General features: G+C 48.6%; 1 long non-coding RNA gene across 1 annotated transcript in view; it reads left to right on the forward strand.

Moving 5' to 3' along the window:
• The window catches only part of LOC146035364 (uncharacterized), a 36,579-nt gene extending 14,735 nt beyond the window's left edge, over positions 1 to 21,844 (forward strand). The window contains exon 2 of the long non-coding RNA XR_014460626.1: positions 20,833 to 21,844. This is a non-coding gene — a long non-coding RNA (uncharacterized LOC146035364). The remainder of the gene's footprint in view (positions 1 to 20,832) is intronic.
• Positions 21,845 to 22,332: the final 488 nt, after the last annotated feature.

Here is a 22,332-nt window from a genome sequence, read left to right on the forward strand (position 1 = left end):
TACAATAGAAAGGCTGTGATTGGTGTAGTCAGGACTGACTGACCAATCACAGCGATCGGCGGGGCGGGACCACTCTGATTGGTCCGCGGGCGCACTGACACGATCGGCTGCTGTTGATGACAGCAGCCATCTATACTATGTCGCCTTGTCACTTGACAAGGCGACATGACACAGCGGGGACGTACCTGTACGGCAAGGTGCGCGAACTACCCCGCTGCCGTGACGTACAGGTACGTCCGCGGGCGGGAAGGGGTTAAAGAGGTGAGCCAGGTGAGAGCAGACCGACGGACTGAGACGACGGATAATATTGGAGGGGATAGGATCGAGCAGGCAGGTGAAGGGAGAAGCGGATTGAAGGATAGGGGAGAAGCTACATCTACAGCCCCACCTTGATCTATTACTTTAGTCACCCAGTCAAAAAAGTAAATAAGATTTGTTTGACATGATCTTCCCCCAGTAAACCCATGCTGTTTCCAGTGGCATGCGATGGGGTGAGGCAGGTGAGGCACAGCCTTTCCTGTCATACTAACATATATGCCAGAGTTTTCAATTTATAAAGTATGTAAAAAATACAAATAATATATACATAAAAAATCTTATTTTTATTATTCGAATAATTTTTATATTCAAAACTCTGGCGTAAAATGTCTATGGCAGGTGAGGCAGTGCCTCACCTGGCTACCTTTTCTGCACATCTCCTATTAAAACTCAATGACTCTCCAGCAGTGTATACTTCTGCACATGTGTATAATGCCGGCATGTACCCCGTGGCTGATAACATACTTGCCTACCTGACCCTCTCCATGCAGGAGAAAATGTTCTGTTCCTGGACTTCCCTGGTAATGTATGATTGCCATTACCTGTGGTGAAACACCTTTACCTAGCTCCTTACAGGTGATGGCAATCATACATTACCAGGGAAGTCCAGAAACAGAGCATTTTCTCCCACATGGAGAGGGTCAGGTAGGCAAGTATGGCTCATATCTTGTGTGCAAATCTAGCTCTGGTACTTGCCAGGGACTCCTCAGCCATTTACACCACCGCACGTCCCTGGCTGTTTTGGATCCTGTAAATAATCATGGCCACTTTATCACTTCACCAGGCTTAATACCATACTTGGCTACCTGTCCCTCTCCATGAGGGAGAAATTGCTCTGTTCCTGGATTTCCTGGTAATGTATGATTGCCATCACCTGTGGGGAGCTAGGTAATTGATAAGAAAGGTGTTTCACCTCAGGTGATGGAAATCCTACATTACCAGGGCAGTAGTATGTTCTCCCTCATGTAGAGGGTCAGGTAGGCAATTTATCTCCATCCACTTGATCTGCACCCAAGGTTTAGTAAATAGGACCCCTATGTGCCTATAGCATAAAATAAAAGACTAATAAGGACAAGAGTTGCTCAAGGCCCCCCATACACTGAGCCGATTTGATCCAATTCCGACAAATCGGGCCATCAAATTGGCCCAAATCGTGTCAGTTTGTTGTCCCCTCAGGTCCGATACGCGGTCCAGCTGACATCGCAGCAGTGTATGGGCACCTTTAGATGTAAGCTAGATGTTTAGCATAGCTGTACAGCTGGGGACACAGGGGCAGTGATATTGCCAAATATTGTACCAGGGGTGACCCCAGAACAAGCCCAAAGCCTGACTTTCTGTAGATTGGGTTATTATTGGTTGGTAAGTGCGCATTGGAAAGTAGCAGCTATTGGCCAGATTTGGAGATGTACAAACCCAATGGTTTACGTCCATCTCTGAAGGTGGGTCCAAGGAGGCAGTTGCTGTATGAACTGCACCATCTCTGAATCAGGCCGTGTGTGTACGGCCATCTGCCAGTTTGTTACGTTGAGGAATGGGTAAAAACTGGAAGCGGAAAGAATCCTGGAACACCGGACTGGACAGTCTCCATTCATCAAACTCTGCTATGCCAGAGCTTGTAGTGTCTGGTCCAGAGGGTGCCTGTCCCAGGTATCCGGACCCTAAGTCGACCATGTCTAGGTCAACATTCATAAGGACGAAACCCTATGGTCGACAGTCAGTAGGTCGACATGCTCATGGTCATCAGGGTCTCAAGGTCGACAGGGTCTCCAGGTCGACAAAAGCTTTAGGTCAACAATGGGAAGGTCGACAGTCAAAGGGTCGACATGAGTTTTTCACTTTTTTTGGTCCGTCATATGCCAACAGGCGGTATTTCATGCCCCACCATCCACTACGGTGTGGTAGGTGAACATAATAGTGTGCCGAGCATAGTGAGGCACTGTGCCCAAAGCATGACGAGCATAGGGAGTCCATGTTGACTATGTCGACATTCGGGACAAAAAAAGTGAAAACCTTGTGTCAACCTTTTGACTGTCGACCTTACCATTGACAACCTAAAACTTGTGTGACCTTGAGATCCTGTCGACCATGAGTATGTCGACCATTCAGTGGTTTTAACCTACTGACTGTCAACCATAGGGTGTTGACCTAATGAAGTTGACCTAGACTTGGTCGACCTAGCATACCATAACCCCTGTCCAGTGGGGTGTCCCATCCAGTGGGGTTGCCTGTGACACCTGTCACCAGTGAGACGGCAAGGAAGAGATTAAAGCCTCCCTGTATTGTCCATGGATGTAGAAAACAATGGAACGGTCCTTTCCCATGTCTCCGGTGACAGATGTCACAGGATCCCCCAGTGAATGGGACACCCGCGGCAGTGCCGTAACTAGACATCTGGGCCAGAAAGGGAACTAGTGCCCCCTCCACCATACTTAATATTGGGATGGCTCTATCACACTGACGCACTCCCTCACCCTATGGTCTGAGCTTTATCACACTGACACACTCCCTCACCCTGCGCTCTATCACACTGAAGCACTCCCTCACCCTGTGCTCTATCACACTGACGCACTCCCTCACCCTGCGCTCTATCACACTGACACACTCCCTCACCCTGTGCTCGATCACACTGACACACTCCCCTACCCTGCGCTCTATCACACTGACGCACTCCCTCACCCTATGGCCTGCGCTCTATCACACTGACACACTCCCTCACCCTGCACTCTATCACAATGACGCACTACCTCACCCTGCGCTCTATCACACTGACACACTCCCTCACCCTGTGCTCTATCACAATGACGCACTCCCTCACCCTGTGCTCTATCACAATGACGCACTCCCTCACCCTGCACTCTATCACAATGACGCACTACCTCACCCTGCGCTCTATCACACTGACACACTCCCTCACCCTGTGCTCTATCACAATGACGCACTCCCTCACCCTGCACTCTATCACAATGACGCACTCCCTCACCCAGCGCTCTATCACACTGACACACTCCCTCACCCTGTGCTCTATCACAATGACGCACTCCCTCACCCTGTGCTCTATCACACTGACGCACTCCCTCACCCTGCGCTTTATCACACTGACACACTCCCTCACCCTGCGCTCTATTACACTGACACACTCCCTCACCATGCGCCCTATTACACTGACACACTCCCTCACCCTGCGCTCTATCACACTGACACACTCCCTCACCCTGCGCTCTATCACACTGACGCACTCCCTCACCCAGCGCTCTATCACACTGACACACTCCCTCTGGGAGCGGACTACTCATATCACATGATGTCAGCACCCGCCCCCTTTTCGACGATATGTGGAGGATGAATCGAATGATTCTCCCTGTCGACCACATGTGAGGGGATGTGTTCTTGTACACATGCCCTCGCATGCATTACCGATGGTATGCGGGCAGCGCTGTTATTATCGCTGGCAACCTAATGCTGTTGGTGAATGGTAAAATGGATGTGAGCATCCACAGCTATAGATGGAGCAAGCACATAGTGATGTATTCCTTGTAGGAGATGCAGCAGAGTTTCTGCAGCTATCCTGGATCTCCATCACCAACACCTTCCCGAGAAGCCCTGTAGAGGTCTATGGGATAGCACTAAGCGTCAGAAAGAGAGATAGCATCAGCAAAATCTTTGATTTCCCTGCGGTACCACTTGGTAAATTGGGAGAAGTGGAGATAAACCCTTTCTCTAGGGAAAACCTTGTAGAAACAGGTTATCACTGCTTCAAAACCTACCGAATGGATCTGTCTAATTTGCAGGGCGTGTGGTATACCAGACACACAATGCACAGGGTCTGCAGGTGTGCCACCAATGGTCAGGTGAGTGGTAGAATGGCTTATAGCAGGCATGTCCAAACTACAAGTCTCATCATGCCTTTCCACAGTTTTGCTATTAGGGAATGCTAAAACAAGCAAGGCATAATGGGACTTGTAGTTTCACAACAACATGTCCGAACTAAGGCCCTCTGCCTTAGTTTGGACATGCCCGGCTTATAGAGTACAGGGAACTGCACACAGGGCTGCTTGCTAGGCTCTGGTTGTTTGGAGCCCAGCAAGCAGGTAAATGCTGCCTCGTCGTACACCCCCATATCCCCCCAATGTCGTAATCTGAATCTATGCCCACTTGGATCGTGAAGTTTTAAAAACACGCATGTCAACCATTTTAATGTGTCGACTTATTGACTGTCGACATAATTAATGTCGACAAGCGGTGAAAAAGTGGAAGGTGATAACGCACCCGCCAATCAGCTGTGTTTGGAAAATGACAAATAGGAGTTGATTGGCTGGTGTAGGAGGGACCTGGTGTAGGAGGGACCTGCTCGCAAGCAGAACCTTATCACCGCTTTACCACTTTACCAGGCTTAGGGGGAGATTCTCTAAGAATCTCCGTCCCCCTTCGCCGCCCATCGCATACTTAATTATCGCATATGTTGTAACATATGCGATAATTAAGGCAAAGGACAGCTCTTGCGTTAAGAGCTGTCCTTTGCGGTGGGAGTCGCCGGGTCCCAGCATGTCCCGGCGGCTCCCCCCTCCCTCACACACCCGCCGCTGCTGTTGCTGCGCCGGGCTCTCCTCCTCCCTGCACCTGGAAGGGGATCAGTGCAGGGAGGAGGTCACAGGTCCGGGCAGCACTGCGCTGTGCTGCCCGGACACAGGTGAGGGGGGAGGGGGCGATGCGGGGCGGCGGGGGGTCAGCGCGGGGCGGCGGAGGGATGCGGTAGAAGCCCATTGGCTTCTATGGGGCATCGCCAGATTTTTCTGGCGATGCCCCCCGCCGCGATAACCCGGCGGGGGATGCTTACAGCATCCCAAAATGCGGTAAAAACCCCGATAACGGGGTTTTTACCGCATTTCTTGTTTAGAGAATCTCCCCCTTAATAACACATCTGCTCCACTGAGTGTATGTTACACGACTCGGGCATCTAACTACCGTCATCCATGTAGTAAAAAATCACATTTACATAAACAGGTGTATTATTTAAATATGCATATTGTAACCCCGGCAGCATTGTCAGAGCAGGAATTCATTCCCAGGTTATGGATAATGCACACCATCCACACGTACTCCCATCAGATTCACATTTATGCTGAATACAGATTTATGATATCAAATCCGAAAAGTCTAAAATTTCCTTTGGCACTTGCGTAGTTTCACGGCGCCAGCATGGCGCCGTGCTACTTCCGGTTTGTACGCTCGGCAAACTATCTAAAATAAACTAATACCCCTTTTACACCGCCGAAAAATCCGGGTCAGTGGCGGGTCTCTACACGGGACTTCTACCCAGGTCCTGACCTGGGTAGAACACGGCTAGGACCTGGGTAGAGGGCGGTGTAAATGGGAACGCCGGGTCGGTACATGAATGGGGAACGTCCAACCTGCGGACCGCAGCGTACGCAGGTTGGACGGATTGTCAGTCTGACACTGACAGCCGGCGCTGCTGTCTGCTATACTCTGCAGACAGCAGCGGCTGAGGGGGAGGGAGGTGAACGGATGCCTGTGTGCGGCATCCATTCACCTCCTGTCCAATGGCGGGGGGTGCACGCGGGGACTGGGGGCAGCCTAGCAGCTTACCTTAGTGCTGGGCTGCCCCCAGCAGCGTTCCGGGTACGGCGGCGTCGATCGGCGCTTGAAGATGACATTGCGCTGTCATCTTCAAGCGCCGGGAAGGGGCGGGAGGGGGGTGCATATTGCTGATGTCTTCAATAAGGTATTATAATGATAACATTGTGTAGAGTGTGGTGGTACTTTCGGATCACATGCCAGACAGGAATGGCCCTTCTGAGCGATATCTTTTACTTTCTTGGGTATTGTGTATTTTCACGGCACCACTGCCCGTGGATCCCATCGTATACAAATTGCAGCGATTTGCAGACAATTTGCATGCGATGCGATTTAGCACACTCCCACTATCCACGTCAGCCCGAAGTGTGGTGAGCAGACGCGGTACACATCCTCCCGACCTGTTCATACATCCACGTCAGTGTGATTTTATAAAGTGTGGCGAGCGCAACGAGCCACCGAGCCCAAAGCGTGGCGAGCGCAGCGCACCCCGCAAGGGGCCGCGGAAAACGAACCCGAAGCGTGGGGAGTGCAGCGTACCCTGTGTGGGGATGCAGAAAACACTTCAAGTAATCCGCGTCCTCTCGTGGGGCTTGCTGCGCTCGCCACGCTTCAGGCTCGTTTTCTGCGTCCGCTTACCACACTTTATGAAAATCAACTCCACGCGAATCCGCAGCCTGAGAAATTATCGGACAACCGCGTATGTGCTGTCCGCTCTAAGGCAGCGAGCAAAGGTTAGGCTTCGCTTGCTGCTCGCAGGGTGAATTACACTCTGTGGGCGTTTGGGGGCATGCCACTGGCGTTTTCACTCGCTTAATAAATCTGCCCCTCAATCACTATGGTAGAGGTATTGAAGTGAAGTGATAAATTGAAAGGTGATAACGCAGCAGCCAATCCGCTCCTAGCTGTCATTTTTCAAACACAGCCTTTAACATGATCACCTTCCACTTTATCACTTCATTTATCATTACATTGTAGACTCATTATTTTTCTGTGCATAAAAGTGGAATTATGGTAATGATAACATCGCTCATTTGAGCACAAAACACGATCACTATGAGACGTGAACAAAAAAAAGAGTGAAAATCAGAACTTGCTCATCAGGTGGAAACGTAACCCAGGAGGCCACTACGGAGATGTCACTGAGCTTTGTAATGTTATTGAAACAGCAGGACAGTAAGTCACCACCTGGGGATTTATATAGATATATAATAACAAGGTGGCCCAGGGAAAGGCAAATGAGGTTCAATGTAGCAGAATGTAAGGTAATACAAGAAGTGGTAACATACATAATACATGGGATTCAGGTGATATTAGACATGGAAAGGACTCAGGCATTGTAAGCAGCAGTGTCAGGTCAGGGTCAGGCAGCTGGTGCGAAAGCCAGTAAACTCCTGGGGTGCATGCAGAAGCGCAGAGAGAGAGGGGGGGGGGGGTACTAATTACCCGGGCCTGGTCTGATGGAGGGGCCCAGTGGGACCCCCACTGCCTGTCAGCAGCAGCTGCAACAGCTCTTTGCAACCCAACACATACTGCTAGATATGTGGAATACATAGAAAAGCTTGAGTGGTTTGAGAATGGCATCAAATCCGACACTGGAATCCAGTCATCGATGAAGCTGCCGACGCTGGTATCCTAACTGTCGGCATCCTGAACGTAAGTAAGTGGGGAGGTTAGGGATAGGCTGGGTGTGTGTGGCAGGGTTATGTTTAAGCACTGGAAGGGGGCTTACTGTAGGGTTAGGCTGCAGGAGGTGGGGGGGTGGGGTAAGATTGCAGGATGTGGGGAAGGTTAAAGTTAAGCTGCATAGGGGGGGGGGGGGGGGGTAAGGGTAAGAGTAGGGAAGGTCTCCAATGATTCATAACCATCAATGGTTTCTGGCCAATGTAGAATAGTTTTGTCATCGATGGAAGAGAACCAGATATTTTCCCTCCATCGATGGCATAGCAGAATTTAGTATTTTTTATTTTCCCAAGTGCCCGGGACACACGGCATAGCTCCACCCTCAACACCCACTAAGCCCACCACTGTGCTCTAATTTTGTCCCGTAGGCCAGTCAGACAAAGAAAATGGATCACCATCGATAGGTAAAACTATCACCGGTCATCAGTTCCATAGTATGTTACCATCGTTGACCATTACAGTATAACCTTCAAGGGTTAGAGTTATAAAATGGAGAGTGATAAACAACCAGCCAATCTGCTCCTGTCTGTCATATTTCAAACCGAGCCTGTAACATGGCATGTAGGAGCTGATTGGCTGGTTGTTTATCACTCTCCACTTGACGCTTACTGCATCCAGCAAAGACTTTTCAAGGTGCAAAGGTGCTTATACACGTGCCGATTCGGCCGTGCGTTTTGAGCTTAAATAGCATCGCATCGCATGCGTTGTGCATGCGATGCGATAAAAAACAAGTACAAAAAGTATGTGCAGCACATACTTTTTGTACTGTGCGATGAGATGGCGCGGGAGCGTGCATTTTAAAGCACACATCGCAGCGCCGGAAACGGCACGTCTATGGGCACCTTAACAACTGTGTTAGACTGTGTAGATTACAAGAGGGCAACCAGTGCGACTGCAGGGTGAATATTTCTCTTACCACTGAGAAGTGGGTCCCAGGCCTTCTCAGCATGGGGTTGTGACTCCATGTTGCTGACCATCAGGCTGATGACTTTTCTAATCTCAGTCAGTGATTCAAGGAGTCTGAAAAATCTGTTGAATTGTCTGTTATTTTAGACTCCTCCCATCATTTTATGACTCCACAATGCTGCCATGTATGTGCCGTCTGCTGACTACACGTGTGATGTGATGACCTTCTGCAGTAACTTGCTGGGGTCCTGTCATTATTTTTATTGTCTGATGGGGTCCCAGAGCAAAATTGTTTGAGGACCCCTGAACTAGCAGATTACACAATCGGGGTGATTTATCCAAGAATGAAATGAATGGCGGGATTTAGTATTGCATATAATATTGAATACAGCATATAATTTTTCATATAGAGCTTGTATACAGTTATTACGGTACTTATGTATTATCTGGGCTCCCATGTTAAATACACCCCATTTTTTCATACCCCTACTATCCAAATACGCATGGAGTTGATTTTATATAGTGTGGCGAGCGCAGCGAGCCACCGTGCCCGAAGCGTGGCGAGCGCAGCGAGCCCCGCAAGGGGACGCGGTCTCATAAGAAAAACGGGAGCCCAGATATTACATAAGTACCGTTATTACCAGCAACTGCATGTAGCTGCAATGTTTGCTCAGGGAAGCAGATCAGTACAGCAAGGGTGCGGAGAGAGGCGCGCTAAGAAAGTTCCCTTGAGCAGAGTATTATTTTGGGTTCCAGGTACGGTATCTTTGAATCATGTTCCATACTAAGAATAAATCTCCCTCCTCCACACAGTGAATGAGCTTTCAGACTTGATAATGATAGCTGATATATATTGGCTGCAGTGAATGTGAAGTTGCATCTATCTTAAGGCGCAGGTAACTCATTATAGAGAGAGGCGCAGAAAATGTCCATGCTTTTTTGGGAAACCTATTCATGCTAACATTGGGATTCGGTACTCAGCATTGGGATGCTGAACTTTGACTCTGCTTGAACACTGTTAAAAAATAAATACATGGACCTACACTCAGACAGGGAGGAATTGTGACCAGGTCCCTAAATGCATAAATATAGAAAATTTGCATAATTTTGCAAGAAATCTAGAACCGTTATAATATTTTTTTTATATGCAGCAGGCCTGGAGCTGTAAACTCTGTCCATCATATTGTTAATCTGGTCCATACGAAGCCTAGCGAGCAGGTCTGAATCAGGCACAGAATCTGATTGGTTGCAATGGGCAACATCCCATCTTCAACTTCAACTCCCTCAGGGCCGAAACTAGGGTTTCCGGCGCCCAGGGAAAGGCAGTCATTTGATTCCCCCCCCCCCCCCCCTGGTGCCGGAGGCTGAGCGACCCCACGCGCCCACATACCTATGTGCAGCGGGGTCCGGGGACGGGCAGCGGAGGTTCCGGTCCGGGCAACAGGGGGTTCCGGTCCGGGCAGCGGAGGTTCTGGTCCGGGAAGCTGGGGGACGGCTTTCACTTGTAACAAGCTACGCTATTTGCCTGGCATCGGGAAGCATTGCTGATTTTGAAAAGACTTGCCGGACGCTGATTGGCTGAAAGAATTCAGCCAATCAGCGTCCGGCAAGTCTTTTCAAAATCTGCTTCCCGTCTGGCAAATAGAGTAGCTTGCTTCCAGCTGCCGCTACGCCTGTACCCGGACCCCCGCTGCCCGGACCCGAGCCACCCGGACCTGACAGTGCCCCCCCCCCCCATGCAATGCCCGAGCGTGTGACCCCCCCAGCCCTCCCCCTATTTACGGCCCTGACTCCAGTCTTAGTAAATTTACCCAGAGACGCTAGCTTGGATTGGATTCATAAACCATACTTGCCTTCCTTCTCAGAATTGCCAGGAGGCTCCCGCAAATTGGGTCCCCCTCCCGGCTCCCAGAAGTCTCCCGCATCACCCCTGCAGCCCCCGCACCCCCCTTCCCAACTGTATCTGGAGGGGTGTGACACCACTGTCCTATTGTCCTATTGCTCCGTGTTTGCTGGGGTGGTCTTGTTTATACAACTTCTTTTGGTACCAGCTATTTTAGAAAGACGATGGACAGAGAAAGGAATGTCTCTGTGTGGCGCACACAGAGACATTCCTTTCTCTGTCCATCGTCTTTCTGTCATTATCTGATGTCCAGTGGCAGCACACCCTCCTGTTAGTATCCATAATAAATTGTATTATATCACAACTGAGGGGTCATACATCTCATTTCCGAAATTCTTTCCAGTGCGATTGGTCCCTGCTTGTCTTTGTACCAGCTATTTTACTATTGCCATTGAGCTCATCCATTTACCCCCTTCCTCCCCTTTTTTAATGTATATTGTATTTATTTTTAATTGAGTGTTTTTATTGAGTTTTCAAATATAAACAAAACATATTGGCATGGAAGTCCCGTCAGAGGCACAATAGACACATATCCATAAGCACAAACAATAGTGTGTACATATATAGAACATTTAAGATTACAGCAGAGGCATGGGAAAGACAAAATCTTGGCTCCCTTTGCACATATAATGGCAGCATAATTGCCTGAAGGCGCCATCCAGACAACCAGTAGAGCAAGATATAAAGGAGCATATTTGTGCATATGTAAGTTTAAATATGTACTGCAGTGTCATGGTACAAAGTGGACTAGCAATAAATTACCTCCTACCAGAACCTCCACACCTGATTCCCCATAGACCTATCTAATTCTACTAAAATAAAATCCCCAAAAGAACCCCAAAGCAACCCTCCCCATAACCCCCCACCCTGTATAACCTATCCCCAACTCAGGCATACCTGGAGCCCATCCCGCTAACTACCCTAACTAAACCAACTACCTATCTAATTCCCTCCCCCCCCCCCCCCTTACATAGACGGAGAGTAGCCGGATAATAGTGGGGGCAAATATGTCAGGATATCCAATTGCAAGAACTGAACTACCTATCTATCCCCCCCACATAGATATAAGGAGAGTGATCGGATAGTATAGTAGCGGGGGCAAGTAAAGCAGGATAATAAATATTTGAGCCAGGGTAACACCAGCCCTCCCCCATTAAACATTAATATATAACGGCCAATTCCACCTAGCATACATTAACATAAAAGAGGATAGTTCCCTCCACACCAGAGCATGGTGGAATATCAAACATAGATCTATTTCAGAAACCAGAGAACCATTGTGGGTAGGCATTATCAAAGGTATTAAAGCACATATAGACAGAAATAACGTTTTGATGTGAGTAAATTACTAATCTGGCCAGCGTTCCGTCTCATTGTAAAACAGAAGGAGTTTCCTATAAATAGGATCAGTTCCATGTTGACTGTTAAGGTAGCATCCAGAGTTCATATAGTGCCAAGGAAGAAAGGCAAATGCAAGCTTCAGTGAAGTATCAAGGATATAAAGGCATGCTGTAGTATCCTTGGTGCATACCGGGGCAACATCCCAAACCCTCATATATTCGTGTATGTCAGCAAAGTGGTATGGACTCGTGAAGATATTTAGACCCACATCAGGACAGACCAAGGAAGTTGTGGATTCAGAAGCATTCCATACATTAGTCTCAACATATCCTGTGCATTTAAAGAGAAAGGGTGGGTCTCCCCTCCCGACTTCTTTTAGGATTGTACAGTTCAGGGTTATATCAGGAGGCTCCAGAGGCTCGATGTTAATAGGGATGTCTCCCACAGCAACCATGTCCCGATTTTCAGATAGACATAGGAAAGGTGGATCACCTTCCCACAGATTCTCCAGCTGTCTACATAATCTATTAGCGGAGGCATGGATCTCTTGCAAGATAAATTTTACAGAGGAGGTCATACTGTACTTATCACTCCAGTAGTCTATTAGGATGTGGCACAGGAGCACTTGTAGCAATAGACTGGTGATGCAGGAGTTATACGTAGATCACCACTCTAAGTGCCGCAGCCAATCTGCAAAAGAGGATAGATGGCGTCCGCGCGTCAAACAGATAGCCACCGCTCACCACCACTGGGATTATCGAGTAGGCACTGCTGTAGGGCAAAGGTTGAGTATAAGGTCACTCTTGTAGTAGCAGATTTTAGTGTTCCCAACACCGCTGCACAGACCGATGGGCCCGCGTGCCAGGCAAGATGGCGCCGGTCCTCCCCGTGCGGACCACAGCTGCGTGTCCAGTCAAGGACAGCTAGCCGCTTCCCCCGCCAGTACACTCCGGGGATAGCACCAGCGCGTATCTCCCCAGCCCACTTCACCAACAGGAGGAGAGAGGTCACACTCCGTGCAGGGCAGCCGACCACGGATGATGAGAGTGACCGGGAGCCGGGGCTGCAGCAGGCCGCAGCAGATGTAGGTGCCGGAGCGTCAGACAAAGATCGCACCGGCGTTCCAGAAGAGGCCACAGGTGATCAGGCAGGTGTCCCCTCAGCAATACCGGGTTCGGAGCCGTAAGGTAATATAAAAAGGATATATAAGCAGGATGGGATACGGGAGCTCCAGAAAGCTGCTGCCGACACCTAGCTCGTCCAAGCCACGCCCCGTATTTATTTTAATGTGATAAATTTGTATTGCATTTTACACCTGTTGCATGTGTACACGTATAGCGCAGTTTCACACCACCTCCTTTTTTTCTTCAGAGGTGGATGAGGGAAGGGAAAGGTAGAGGAGTTGAGGGAGTGGCAGATGAGGAGAGGGAGAGGTAGATAAGGGGAGAAAGTGGCAGACGAGGGGAGGGAGTGGCAGATGAGGGGAGGGAGTGGCAGATGAGTTAAGGGAGTTGCAGATGAGGAGAGGGAGAGGTAGATGAGGGGAGGGAGTGGCAGATGAGGGGAGGAGTAGCAGATGAGGCGAGGGAGTGTCAGATGAGGGGAGGAGTAGCAGATGAGGCGAGGGAGTGGCAGATGAGGAGAGGTAGATGAGGGGAGGGAAAAGAGTGAGAGGTAGATGAGGTGAGGGAGAGGAAGTGGTAGATGAGGGAGTGGGAGTGGTAGATGAGGAGAGGGAGAGGTAGATGAGGGGAGGGAGTGGCAGATGAGGAGAGGGAGAGTTATATGAATGTAGGGAGATGCAGATGAGGATAGGGAGAGGTAGATGAGGGGAGGGAGTGACAGATGTGAAAAGGGAGAGGTAGATGAGGGGAGGGAGTGGCAGATGAGGGGAGGGAGTGGCAGATGAGGGGAGGGAGTGGCAGATGAGGGGAGTGAGTGGTAGATGGGGAGAGGTAGATGAGGGGAGGGAAAGGTAGATGAGTTGAGGGAGTGGCAGATGAGGAGAGGGAGAGGTAGATGAGGGGAGAAAGTGGCAGACGAGCGGAGGGACTGGCAAATGAGGAGAGGGAGTGGCAGCAAGGAGATAAAGATGAGGGGAGGGAGTGGCAGATGAGGAGAGGGAGAGGTAGATGAGAGGAGGGACTGGCAGATGAACAGAAAAAGGAGTAGCAGATGAGGGGCGGGAGTGGCAGCGAGGAGAGGGAGAGGAAGATGAAGGGAGTGAGTTGCAGATGAAGGGAGGGAGTGGCAGAAGAGGAGAGGGAGAAGAAGATGAGGGGAGGGAGTGGCAGATGAGAAGAGGGAGTGGAGATGAGGGGAAGGAGTTGCAGATGAGAAGAGGGAGTGGAGATGAGGGGAAGGAGTTGCAGACAAGGGGAGGAAGTTGCAGTCCCAGATTTATGACTGCAACTGTCTCAGAATAGGTCCCAGAGAAAATAACAAACCGCAACTGAACTTACCAATAAGGTCCAAAGTGTCTATTATAGGGGTAGATTATACCAACTTTTACACCGATGGGTAAAGCCTGATGCAATGGATACCGGATGCCTCAAGATTCAAAATGACTTTTGAGCTTTCATCCCATAACAAGATAAAATAAAACATGGATGTAACCCATTGATTGGGATCCGCTCTGACTGGGCCGCATGCTACTACTATACATTCATATAACAATATTTCCACGTTAGATCACGTAAGTCACAGCGTACCAAGCACACTCCAAGCTTACATCAATACAATATACTGATTCCAATACATACAATGCATTATTATAATATCCAGGCATTGCAAGAATAAGCTTCTGATTTATACGTGTATTGAAATCCTTGAATACTTAATTTAATATTAATCTAATGTTCAACAGAAGCATATTGAGAGTATGGCTTGAAATTATGAGACTCCAAAGAATGATTTCTCCAAACAGCATATAAAAAAGGAAACATATTAATGTATATCTTATGCCCCGGAATTCCTCTAGAAGAAGGACGCATGTAATATTCCACTGTAAAAATGTAAATGTCACACAATCCCGGCATTTATTTCCTAGTATTAGACGTTGTGTGTGAAGGGTCTACAGTAGGTATGTAAATCCAACCTTAGATTGATGATTATTTCATTTTTATTAAATTATTCCCGCTATTTGTATGTATGGGGTAGGAATACACAGATAGAGGTATATCATAGTTTAACCATAGTCTCAGCAGGAACATCTTTCTAGTCTTAATATCAAAATAGACCTATAAAAACTACAAAAACCCCACAAATACTATTGCTGCAGCCGTTCCTCAAAGATAACGCTCATCAAATTATCATTTTTGATTATGACGGTTGAATATACGTAATGTTCACATGGCATTGCTGGACTAATTGGGACTGATTCAGGGGGTAATTCAGATCTGATCGTGCGGCCGTGAATCGATACACTGCGCATGCGTACGACGCCTAGTACGCATGCGTGCAAAATCTTACAACAAATACGCACGCAGTTTGCAAGATGATTGACAGGAAGTAGGCGTGTGGGGGTGGAAACTGGACGTTTACTAGGAGTGCTTAGAAAAATTCAGGATTGGCCAGGAAAATGCTGGGAGTGGCCAGGAAAATGCTGGGAGTGGCCAGGAAAATGCTAGGCGTGCCTGAGCGTTATAGGGGAGGGTGTGTGACTTCTGCTCCAGGCCGGATATGCCTGCATTCATTGCACCACTGAGTAAGTCTCTGGCTACTCTGAGTCTGCGATGGTGAGCCTTTTATGATGGGTTTTGGACATATTTGCTTAGCTGTGAATAGATTTGTAGCCGTACACATTCCATTCCATCCACAGCGAGCACATTAATTTGCAAGGTGTGATTTCACTCTAGCGGGGCATGCAATCAGGTCTGAATTACCCCCTCAGTTCAACTGCAACTTTACACTAATGCAGCCTAGAGGGTCTTCCTACTGAGACGTCCATTGTCCAGCTTCTCAATCTGATAGTAATATATGTGCTGTGTAGACTGCGATCAGATAGCCGCCGCCCAGTAAAGGCCCCCATACACTAGCCGATTTTGGTCAGATTTCAGCCAGATCAGTCGGATCTGGCCGAAATCGGACTAAAATCGTCTAGTTTTGATGTCCCCTCAGATCCGATGCGCGGTCCCGTGCGCATCGGATCAGCGTCGGTTGGTCGGACCTGCTGCACGTCCGACCACCCGACTTGGGACCTAGTGGGGCGGCGAGGCGGTAGAGGGAGCAGGGGGGGCTGGGGACGCTGCAGGGGACACAGGCGGCATAGAGCCGGGCAGGGGGAGCCGGCGGGAGCTGTCAGTATTGAATAAAAAAAAAAAGCCCATACAATGCATGGGCGGCCTGTGATTGGCTGAGCGCTCTCTCTCAGCCAGTCAGCAATTGGCTGAGAGAGCGCTCAGCCAATCACAGGCTGCCCATTCATTGTATGGGCTTTTTTTTTTTTATTCAATACTGACAGCTCCCGCCGGCTCCCCCTGCCCGGCTCTATGCCCCCTGTGTCCCCCGCAGCGTCTGTGTCCCCCGCAGCGTCCCCAGCAGCGGGGGACACAGACGCTGTCCCCCGCAGCGTCCCCAGCAGCGGGGGACACAGACGTGTCCCCCGCAGCGTCCCCAGCCCCCCTGCTCCCACCAGCTCCCACCTCTGTGCCCCCCCCCCCTGCTCCCCGGGTTTTTTACATGTGATAAATCGAGACGATTTATCACATGTAAAAAATGGCACATTAAGTGCCAATCTAATCAAGCTCCCCCGGGGAGCAGCCGGGGAAGCTCAGGGGGAAGTCGGGGGTGACTTGTCCTAAGGACAAGTCGCCCTAGTGTATGGGGGCCTTAAGAGTGTAATCCCGCCCTGTGCAAGGCAGCGAATGGATCACTGATCTGCAAATCCATCAAATGATTTTCCCCCATGGACAGACTCATCGAAGGTGGAGATGACATCACACGTGTTTTTCCTGAGACTCCCAGAAAATGCCCAGTTACCACCCACAGATGCCGTCTTCCTCTCAGTCAAATTGCAAGACGATTGTGCAAATAGTCATTTCTGATTTTTGTTTCAGTTTAGGCCTTGCGCATCCGCGCAATGATCCCTAGGCATGCGCAGACATTTGCTAATCGGTCAGCTTGTGAATTCGCACAACAGTGATCAGGTCTGAATAACCCCCAATGTTAACATTTACAGACAAATATGTACATGTCCCATGGATACACGGGCGAGCCGATGCCTGCTGGGGGTGGGCAGCTGTCACACATGATATCAATATCCCGCCCTGTCTTTGTCTTGGCGGCCACAAATTATATGTCAGTTGAGACTGACTTAAATTTGCGAAGGCAGAAGACATCATTCGATGGTCGGTGGCCATCAAATGATTTGTACTGCAGTGGCGGTATGCGAGGGGATGTGTCTTTATTACACATCCCCTCTCATGCTTTTGAGGGGAAATGGCGGTACTGGTGGGGGAGGGGAGAATTTGGCATGGCGGCGGGGGGGCAACGCAGCTTAGCGAGCAAATCAGAATCACCCCCTAAATGTAATTGGGTGGGATAAAGCGACAATCATTTACAAGACCTGTAGTACAGCATGGTTTTGGGTTTTGCCCAGTTATATGACTTCTTTCATGCATAAAGCAGGCCCACAGTACATTGTATATACAAAAAATGTTAGAGGATAACATTTAACACAATAAAAGATATTCCAGTGTTTCAGGATGTGTTATCCCTGATGAAAGATCAAGCACGTTCTGAAACGTTGGAATAGATTCCGTTGTGTTGAGTTGTATTTATCCCTAGAGTGCCAGCAACATTTACTTATTAAATATAAGGTATATCGATTATCTTTATATTATAAATGTTTAAATTGAAGATCTATTTGCCTACTTTTGAAAGAGCACGTCAGGGGGATTGTGACGCCTAGAAGCATGGACGTGTATGGCTACATCTGAGCGGTCTGTCATAAAATGATTTACATCCAAGTGTGGATGAGCTCCAAAGCAGTTAGTAAGATCTACTGCACTTGTTGAAGAAGATAGATCCATGTCAGGGCTGGTTCATGTATTGTGTTTTACAAGTGGTTACATATAATCGGCGGTATCCGGTCGGAAGGTAGGTCAACAATCACTAGGTCGACAGTGAGTAGGGCAACAGCTAAAATTTTTTAAAGTACACTAGATCAACATTGACAGAGGGTCGACACAAGCAAAAGGTTTATATGAACTTGGTCAACACAGGAAATGGTCAACATGAGTTTTTCATTATTTTTTATAATCCACCATGCCCGAAGCATAGCGAGCGGTGCACTCATATCTTGTCCATGTCGACATATGTTGACATAGACATAAAAAACAAGGAAAACTCAGGTCGATCTTTCCTGTGTCGAAAATGTTCATGTCAACCATTCTTACATGTCGACCTACTTTCTGTAGAACATTAGCGGTCGACCTAGTGATTGTCAACCTAGACTCTGTTGAACATTTATACCATAAGTGGCCAGGAGAAACCTTATGTAAAATGCATGTAGCCATAGGGACCGTTGTACTTGAACCAATGCAGGGAAATGGCGCTGATGGTTCCATTTGAATGTATATATCTCTGTTTTTCCCAAAAAAATGTAACAGCTGCATAATACGGGTTAGGTAAAATTAGGGAGATTTCTAGACTCTGTAGGGAGTGAGGGAGATTGCTTTTATTTCTGGGAGTATCCTGCAAAATGCAGGAGGGGAGGGGGGGTAACAACTATGTCTTTAGACTGACATGACACATGAGAATACAACCAATGTCAGGACTTCTTAACAGTCAGATGGAAGCGATCATCATCGTAAGTTGTTGCTTGAACCAAGAACAGTCCCATCAGTATCTGCACACAATGGATGGGTGTATGACATTATCATATGACTATTTCCGTAACAGGATAAGTGGAGGAGAGAATTTACTGAGTCAGACCAATATGATGAAATACGTGTTTGCCATGAGGTAACTGACTAGTTTATATAGACAATCAGCATTACAGGGCATGTTTTGTGAATAAACAACTTAAACCTCTTCATTTCAGAAGGACAGAACATGACGATGTTGTAACCGACTTAGTGTGCGCGTTGCTCAACCGCAGGATTGATTCTGGGCATCTTAATTTAATAGTACACCAGTAGTCAGAGGATTGCAAACTTGGCTATTGCATAAGGGGGCCGATTCAGATGTGTTCGTACAGGTCCGAATTCGGCCCACCGTCTCCAATGGTGGGGGACTGCGCATGTGCAATCCCCCGCAGCGAGCGCCGTCGGTGAAATATTCACTCGCCAGGGTGCTCGCACAGTGATTGACAGACAGGGGGGATTTCAGGGTGGGCACCCGGCGTTTCATGCGCGCACCCACAAAAATGGTGGACACACACAAATGAACGGTGGGAGGGCCCCAAGGAACGCCTGCCTGCTCAGAGCGGGTGGCTGACGTCACATCAGCGCCTGCCCCCAATTCTTGGAACAATCTGTGGGCAAAAAATAGTAGCTCTTGGGCTACCTTTCGTATGCTAACAGAGAAAAAGTAATTTGATGGTGAGACGGTACGGGCGCATGCGAGCGGATGTATAAGCGTACAACATCTGCTCGCAGCATAGTGAGGGGATTCGGATAGGGGTGGGGTGCATGCGTTTGGCGTGGCGGTGTTCACTTGATCGCTAGGCTCAGAATATATGCAGCCTAGCGAGCAGGTCTGAATTACCCCAAAGGACCGGAGAACACGCTGATCATTGTAGTGTTTAGTTCAGATTCTATAATATTGAATAAGTCAGATGGATACAAACCAGCTTAGCCTTATGCTTTGTCTGAGTTGGTTCCGCTTTTTTGGCACCTCCCTCTATTCTATTCCACAAACACAAGTTTAAAGATTTATAATGCAACAAGATTTGCTATAATCATCTTAAAAATAAGCAAAAAAAAAAAGAATTATGTTTGCCTGTGTTTTTTTATATTAACAAAACTTGGACTTTCTGGCCATACCTCCGAACTGTCCAGATGTTTGAGGGACAGTCCTGCTTTTTTGAGGCTGTACCGTGTCCCACCCGCATCACTGTCCCTCTGTGGAGGCAGGGGGACAGCAGCTCCTGTGGCACTGTCATCCTCTTTGGCCAGCCAGATGGAGAGAAGCCAGGAGCCACCTGACAGGCAGTCCTGGCACCATGCTGTCCAACTTCTCCACTCCTGATTCTGGATGATGGTGATGAGGAACGCAGTGGACTCGATAGATCTCTCTTGTCTGACACCGCACAGTACATGATGGAGGGGGAGTCCAAGGCAACAATGGAGCAGTCACCCTGCAGGCAAATGCCTCAACTGCGGTCAAATAGAAAATAATAAGGGGCCTTATTCTGATCGGTGCGGCCCGATCAGAATATGCGGCCGCAACCGTGCAGGCGAATCCCCGCCTTCCATACGGATCGCCACCTGCCGTCCGTACGCGGATATGTGGCGATCCGCATGAAATTGGACGGGGATACGCCTCCTCCATGTTGGGAGCAGCCCCTGCATTCGATGGTCGCCGAACATCGAATGCAGGGCCGCACGCTCCACCAGGTCCCGCAACACAAGACCACACGGACACTTGTCCGTGTGAAATCATGTATGGGGGCGGGCAGCTGACATCCGGCGATGTCAGATGCCCGCCCCGTACCCACGCGTCACGGCCTCATTACCATGCATACGCCCCGCGTTTGCATGGGAACGCCCATGAAACGTGGGGCGTATGCATAGGGTAATGAGGCTAAGTAGCCCCTCACGCCCCTCTACGCCCCTCTACGCCCCCTGTGCGGCGTATAAAGAATCCGTGCGGCGAAATCGCCTGCACATGCGCAGAGTGACCTCTGCACATGCGCAGACGATCAACATCGGCGGTCCGTCCGCATGCGGGAATATCCGCACCGATCAGAATAAGGCCCAAAGTCTTAATAGCATCAAAATTTTTCCCAGACAGTAATCCAAACGGTATATGTTGCAGAGTGCCGCTATAGTGCAGGTGGGATGAGCCACAAGCACATGTATGCAAACACCTCTATTTTTATCTAGGCTTTTTATTAATTGTGTTTTTGTTTGTCCCACTTGCAGTTTACAACGTGCTACCAAAGAAGAAAAAACAAAGTGGCCCCCAGAAAGCAGCAAGAGCTTTCTCGTCCATAGTAAGAGATCAGCTGCGGGAAATGGACTTCGACATGCAGGCCAAGCAGGATGCTCGGGTGCAGAAGTTTTTAGAGAATAGAAGACAGCTGCAGCACTATTTCTTGGAACAATTAAAGGACATGCAGGACAGACAGTTGTCCTTCTTGGAACAGATATTTATTTGCTCGTAGGTATACACCTCATCCGCATTAACCCCATCCGCCACATGCTCCACAGGCCCCAGCATACCCAGCACACCAGGAGTATGGATATGGGCAACTCAGTAGAGGGTTAACTCGCTACGCCCCTAGCACATTGTCTGAACACCAGCCACACCAAGAGTGTCCACAATATAGAGGACTCAGTAGCCACGCCCCCAGCACAGCTACTAGCTATGCCCCCACCACTGGTGCTAGCTACACCCCAAGCACTTCCACTAGCTATGCCCCCACCACTGGTGCTAGCTACACCCCAATCACTTCCACTATGCCACCAGCAATGTTACCAGTGCACCACTAAGTCCAGAAGCCATGGAGTATAGAGGGCCAAACCCCCCTAGCAGTGACAACACCCCTTTTACACCGCTGAATAGAAATACCTGTTTTTTTCTTTGGTGTCCAATTTTTTATTGCATTGCTTTACTATTTTTTTTATAATGGGGCAACCATTTACAAGGCCAAAGCATGCCATGTTACATGACTGCCCCTTTCCAAAAACGTCCAACTTTGGCCTGCATCCCATATGGCTGTTGAACTCTGACGCTGCCTTGTGTACACAGTTTGGTTAACCCCACATCTTGCACCTTTTACGATTTTATGTGCACTTGTTCAGTGCACTATTTTCATGTTTATGCATGCCAAAAGCTCAGGTATGCAGCAAGTTTTACATGTCGTGTGGAAGACACTTTTGAAAAATATTTTTTTTTTTTTTTTTAAATGAATAAATGTGGTGTCTTCTTTAATATGGTAATATTTTTAAATGGTGACCCTTTTGTCTAATGGTGTAATGTTGGCCCTGTTTTGTGACCTCCCCCTTGGTAGAAAAGGCCTTTTCTTATGTAATCTCTAGGGGAAAAAAGTCCTGTAACCAGGTTAATTTTAAACGGGGCTAATCCAGCAATTTACCAGGTAGCACTGTAGTGGAAATGTGTCTTAAACCCAGGTCCAACTTTGCACTGAATCGGGACAATTTACTGGGTCTGACCCAGATTGCTAGTGGTATAAGAGACAACTCCTACTTTGCTCCCCTGAGTATGGATGGACCGTGTATATCGGTGAAACATCGGCAAACATCAGTGACTCAACAAATATGGCAACTGTAGCAGAGGTGCTGTGAGACTACTCAGCTGCCTGTACAAGAACGCCCATGAGATGCACATGACACACCCATGACACGCCTACAACAGCCTTTTTTGTGCTTTTTTTGTCTTCTCATGTACCTGTGATTAAA

The sequence above is a fragment of the Crinia signifera genome, chromosome 9 (genome assembly GCF_055691185.1).
Source record: "Crinia signifera chromosome 9, ASM5569118v1, whole genome shotgun sequence".
NCBI lineage: Eukaryota > Metazoa > Chordata > Amphibia > Anura > Myobatrachidae > Crinia > Crinia signifera.